Below are 6000 nucleotides of genomic sequence, written 5' to 3'. Positions count from 1 at the left end.
TATATATATTCATATAAATGTGTAACTTTCTGTTGTAGCAAGGGACATGTTTATCTTCGACTTTTGTATATATCTCTTTTCAGTCTTTGAAGTCTATGAAATTCATCGCGAATCCCCGGGCGTCGATTAATGGAGCCATTTGAATGACCTGTCGCGCTCGTCTCGCTAGCGTTGTAAAGTACAGTGAAGCAGTTGTGCAGGTTTGCCACTTGGAGACGAAGCCATTCAGGACCTGACGCTAATCATGTTCTAAATTTCCTCCTTACATTGACGCGTTTCATGCAAATTGATTCAGCTAGATAACTAGATTACTTTAACGCGCTTATGGAGAAGAATTCATTTATATATATATATATATATATATATATATATATATATATATATATATATATATATATATATATATATATATATATATATATATATATATATATATATATATATACATATATATATATATATATATATATATATATATATATATATATATATATATATATATATATATATATATATATATATATATATATATATATATATATATATATATATATATATATATATATGTAGATTTATGTGCTGAAAAAGGACTGATGATTGGGAATACCTGGTTTAAAAAGCGAGATATACATAAGTATACTTATGTAAGCAGGAGAGATGGCCAGAGAGCGTTATTGGATTACGTGTTAATTGACAGGCGTGCGAAAGAGAGACTTTTGGATGTTAATGTGCTGAGAGGTGCAACTGGAGGGATGTCTGATCATTATCTTGTGGAGGCTAAGGTGAAGATTAGTAAGGGTTTTCAGAAAAGAGGAGTGAATGTTGGGGTGAAGAAGGTGGTGAGAGTAAGTGAGCTTGGGAAGGAGACCTGTGTGGGGAAGTACCAGGAGAGACTGTGTACAGAATGGAAAAAGGTGAGAACAATGGAAGTAAGGGGAGTGGGGGAGGAATGGGATGTATTTAGGGAATCAGTGATGGATTGCGCAAAAGATGCTTGTGGCATGAGAAGAGTGGGAGGTGGGCTGTTTAGAAAGGGTAGTGAGTGGTGGGATGAAGAAGTAAGAGTATTAGTGAAAGAGAAGAGAGAGGCATTTGGACGATTTTTGCAGGGAAAAAATGCAATTGAGTGGGAGAAGTATAAAAGAAAGAGACAGGAGGTCAAGAGAAAGGTGCAAGAGGTGAAAAAAAGGGCAAATGAGAGTTGGGGTGAGAGACTATCAGTAAATTTTAGGGAGAATAAAAAGATGTTCTGGAAGGAGGTAAATAGGGTGCGTAAGACAAGGGAGCAAATGGGAACTTCAGTGAAGGGCGTAAATGGGGAGGTGATAACAAGTAGTGGTGATGTGAGAAGGAGATGGAATGAGTATTTTGAAGGTTTGTTGAATGTGTCTGATGACAGAGTGGCAGATATAGGGTGTTTTGGTCGTGGTGGTGTGCAAAGTGAGAGGGTTAGGGAAAATGATTTGGTAAACAGAGAAGAGGTAGTAAAAGCTTTGCGGAAGATGAAAGCCGGCAAGGCAGCAGGTTTGGATGGTATTGCAGTGGAATTTATTAAGAAAGGGGGTGACTGTATTGTTGACTGGTTGGTAAGGTTATTTAATGTATGTATGACTCATGGTGAGGTGCCTGAGGATTGGCGGAATGCGTGCATAGTGCCATTGTACAAAGGCAAAGGGGATAAGAGTGAGTGCTCAAATTACAGAGGTATAAGTTTGTTGAGTATTCCTGGTAAACTATATGGGAGGGTATTGATTGAGAGGGTGAAGGCATGTACAGAGCATCAGATTGGGGAAGAGCAGTGCGGTTTCAGAAGTGGTAGAGGATGTGTGGATCAGGTGTTTGCTTTGAAGAATGTATGTGAGAAATACTTAGAAAAGCAAATGGATTTGTATGTAGCATTTATGGATCTGGAGAAGGCATATGATAGAGTTGATAGAGATGCTCTGTGGAAGGTATTAAGAATATATGGTGTGGGAGGCAAGTTGTTAGAAGCAGTGAAAAGTTTTTATCGAGGATGTAAGGCATGTGTACGTGTAGGAAGAGAGGAAAGTGATTGGTTCTCAGTGAATGTAGGTTTGCGGCAGGGGTGTGTGATGTCTCCATGGTTGTTTAATTTGTTTATGGATGGGGTTGTTAGGGAGGTAAATGCAAGAGTCCTGGAAAGAGGGGCAAGTATGAAGTCTGTTGGGGATGAGAGAGCTTGGGAAGTGAGTCAGTTGTTGTTCGCTGATGATACAGCGCTGGTGGCTGATTCATGTGAGAAACTGCAGAAGCTGGTGACTGAGTTTGGTAAAGTGTGTGGAAGAAGAAAGTTAAGAGTAAATGTGAATAAGAGCAAGGTTATTAGGTACAGTAGGGTTGAGGGTCAAGTTAATTGGGAGGTGAGTTTGAATGGAGAAAAACTGGAGGAAGTGAAGTGTTTTAGATATCTGGGAGTGGATCTGTCAGCGGATGGAACCATGGAAGCGGAAGTGGATCATAGGGTGGGGGAGGGGGCGAAAATTTTGGGAGCCTTGAAAAATGTGTGGAAGTCGAGAACATTATCTCGGAAAGCAAAAATGGGTATGTTTGAAGGAATAGTGGTTCCAACAATGTTGTATGGTTGCGAGGCGTGGGCTATGGATAGAGTTGTGCGCAGGAGGATGGATGTGCTGGAAATGAGATGTTTGAGGACAATGTGTGGTGTGAGGTGGTTTGATCGAGTAAGTAACGTAAGGGTAAGAGAGATGTGTGGAAATAAAAAGAGCGTGGTTGAGAGAGCAGAAGAGGGTGTTTTGAAATGGTTTGGGCACATGGAGAGAATGAGTGAGGAAAGATTGACCAAGAGGATATATGTGTCGGAGGTGGAGGGAACGAGGAGAAGAGGGAGACCAAATTGGAGGTGGAAAGATGGAGTGAAAAAGATTTTGTGTGATCGGGGCCTGAACATGCAGGAGGGTGAAAGAAGGGCAAGGAATAGAGTGAATTGGAGCGATGTGGTATACAGGGGTTGACGTGCTGTCAGTGGATTGAATCAAGGCATGTGAAGCGTCTGGGGTAAACCATGGAAAGCTGTGTAGGTATGTATATTTGCGTGTGTGGACGTGTGTATGTACGTGTGTATGGGGGTTGGGCCATTTCTTTCGTCTGTTTCCTCGCGCTACCTCGCAAACGCGGGAGACAGCGACAAAGTATAAAAAAAAAAAAAAAAAAAAAATATATATATATATATATATATATATATATATATATATATATATATATATAGGTCTTCCTTCCTATTTACCATAAAGCAGTGACTTCTAGAAAATGTACAGAAAGATACATGCAGGGTCACCCTCGGTCCCTCTTACAATTGTCCTTAAGAACAATCTCTTGCGTGAAGAAGGTTGATTGAGATAGGAATGACAACGAGTGATAGAGGTGTGGTAGAAAACGGACTATGTATGAAATAGCTGAGCTGGGTGTGCTGAGACGATTTGTACATATGGAGAGGATGAGTGAGGTGAGACTAAGATGGTACATGGGTCAGAATCTGTAGCAATATGAAGGACGGGAAGACGTAATACGAATTAGATGACGGAATGAAAGATGTTTTGAGTTATCGGGTGACTGAATATGCGGGAGAGCGTGAGGTATTAATGGGATAGAGTGAATTGGAACGATGTGGTACACAGGGGACGATATGCTATTACTGAACTGAACCACTCAGACCTCATTAAGTAACCAAACATTGTGAGGATATTCCTCACTGTGACATACAACCTCAGCCTCCCGTTCTTTCCTATCATTGAATTGCCATTACAGGAGATTGATATTATGAAATAAGTCTCGGTAGATCAATATAAGTAGTGGGAAGAAAAGCTGTGAATATTCTAATACTTGAAAAAATAATGTTATTTTCGTGTTTTCCTATAGACAGATAAATAGATAGATAGATAGACAGAAAGGTAGGTAGACAGACAGATAGTTAGTTGATAGATAGTTGCATAGACAGATAGGTAAGCAGATACTGTAGATTCAACACTATCAATTCAGTTATGTTCAGTGTTCAAGGTGTATTCGTCATTAGAAATGGTCTTAGATCAGATACCCTACGTATTTACGATCTTCTTCTCTCCGGGTCTTGGGTTCAACTCTCTTGCTGTTGCATCAAGATTAGGACGTCAACCGTGGGAACACTTTTTCGGGACACGGTAATAGAGTCCAAAATGAAAGAGCGTACCCCCCACCCCACCTTCTCCCAAGCCCATCCGACCCCCTTAAAGAAAAAAGAAAGAGAAAAAAGACATTCTCTCTGCGTTGGGCACTCACCAAGACAGTCTGGCGCTGAGATTTGATTGGCTGCCTCCGCATCTGCAAGAAACGGGGAGAACCAATCATAGCCGGGGAAGGGAAAGCGCGCCAAAAAGGCTGAATAAAGTCCTGCAACTCCTTTGGACGTAGGCGGCTGGGCGTCGCGCAAGCAAAAAGCGAGAGAGAGAGAGAGAGAGAGAGAGAGAGAGAGAGAGAGAGAGAGAGAGAGAGAGAGAGAGAGAGAGAGAGAGAGGGGGGGGAAGGGGCTGAAAACGAGGAAATTTTCCCCCTTTTTTTCTGTCTTATTATTTCTTTGCCTCTAGCGTGAAGTTATGTGAAAGCAGACGAAAGCTCGGGGATAATTCTTCGCTGCACGGAAGTTTAATTAACGATTTTGCGTCAAGAAAGAAATATATCAACAAGCTTGCACAAAAGCGACGGCGGGCATTGAATAATATGGGCGCATTATTCTATACATTTTTAATTAAACTTCATAAATCATGTGATAAAGGGGGGTGAGGTGGGAGGGAGAGGAGGGTTAGTGCGAGTTGGGTTGGGAGGGACGTGTGTATGTGTATGAGAGAGAGAGAGAGAGAGAGAGAGAGAGAGAGAGAGGGGGGGGGGCGAGAGTTGGGTGGAAAAGAAGCCAAGAAGACAACACGAGGTAGATCTCCGGATGGAAGATGAGAGGAACAGAAAGTTTTTGGAATGAGAAAAAGGAAATTTTGACTGGTGGAACAGAAGTGCAATAGAGACAGGGCATAGAGAGAAAAAAAGAAAGTTTGTAACTGTATCGCATAAGTGGCATCGATGGGAGAGTGATGGAAGAGTTGTGAGAAAGGGACTGTAAAGTAGGTACTGTACATACTGTACAGTGCGATGGAAGAGAGAGAGGAATAGAGGCATATGGGAAGGAAAATAAGCTACCTTGTAAATCCAGGGAGTGGTGGGTAAAGATATGATGGAAAAGAAAACTATATGAATTTTTTTGCTTTCGAATCTATTTCCCAAAAGCTGTCACACTGTTATGTCTTCTACATTTTCTACATCTCTCCCGCTCATCTCTGACGGTAAAAATGAAGGAGAATGATAGACAATGAAGTATTAATCATGAATATATTAAAGTGAGATGATGAGGAATGAGGAGGAATCAAAAAAGTGCTGATAAAGTGTAAGAGTGAATACATATTATTCATAGAATAAAAGATGATACCGAGTAAACGAAAAAATATATAATGACTAATAAGTGTAAGGGAGGGTAAAAGAAGCAATCAGGCATTATAAAATAGAAATGCAAGAATTCCCAAAAGCCTCCGATGTTCTTCACACACACACACACACACACACACACACACACACACACACACACACACACACACACACACACACACACACACACACGTACGTGTATACATGTAGGTAAGTCTATAACGCAATAATCTAAACCAAAGTTTGTATCTTTATGATGCGTTGGATAACACTATCTTAACCAGCCGTCGGGGCGTCTTGCGGTAGAGCTTATCTTATGGTTTGAACTACAGGGATTTTCGTCATCAAACTTTCCTTTATGGACCTTCTTAGATGACAAATGGGTGGGAAGAGGTAGAGGAGGTAGGAGAAGGATGTGGGAGGAGGAAGGGAAAGAGAAGTTAAAGGAAAAGGAGCTAGGAGATGGGAGGATATAAGAAAGAAAGGTGTGCAGATGGAAGAGGAGAGAATGGAAAT

The sequence above is a fragment of the Panulirus ornatus genome, chromosome 22 (genome assembly GCF_036320965.1).
Source record: "Panulirus ornatus isolate Po-2019 chromosome 22, ASM3632096v1, whole genome shotgun sequence".
NCBI classification, from domain to species: domain Eukaryota; kingdom Metazoa; phylum Arthropoda; class Malacostraca; order Decapoda; family Palinuridae; genus Panulirus; species Panulirus ornatus.
The sequence above is the reverse complement of the archived record's forward strand: the minus strand, read 5'-3'. Positions refer to the sequence as shown.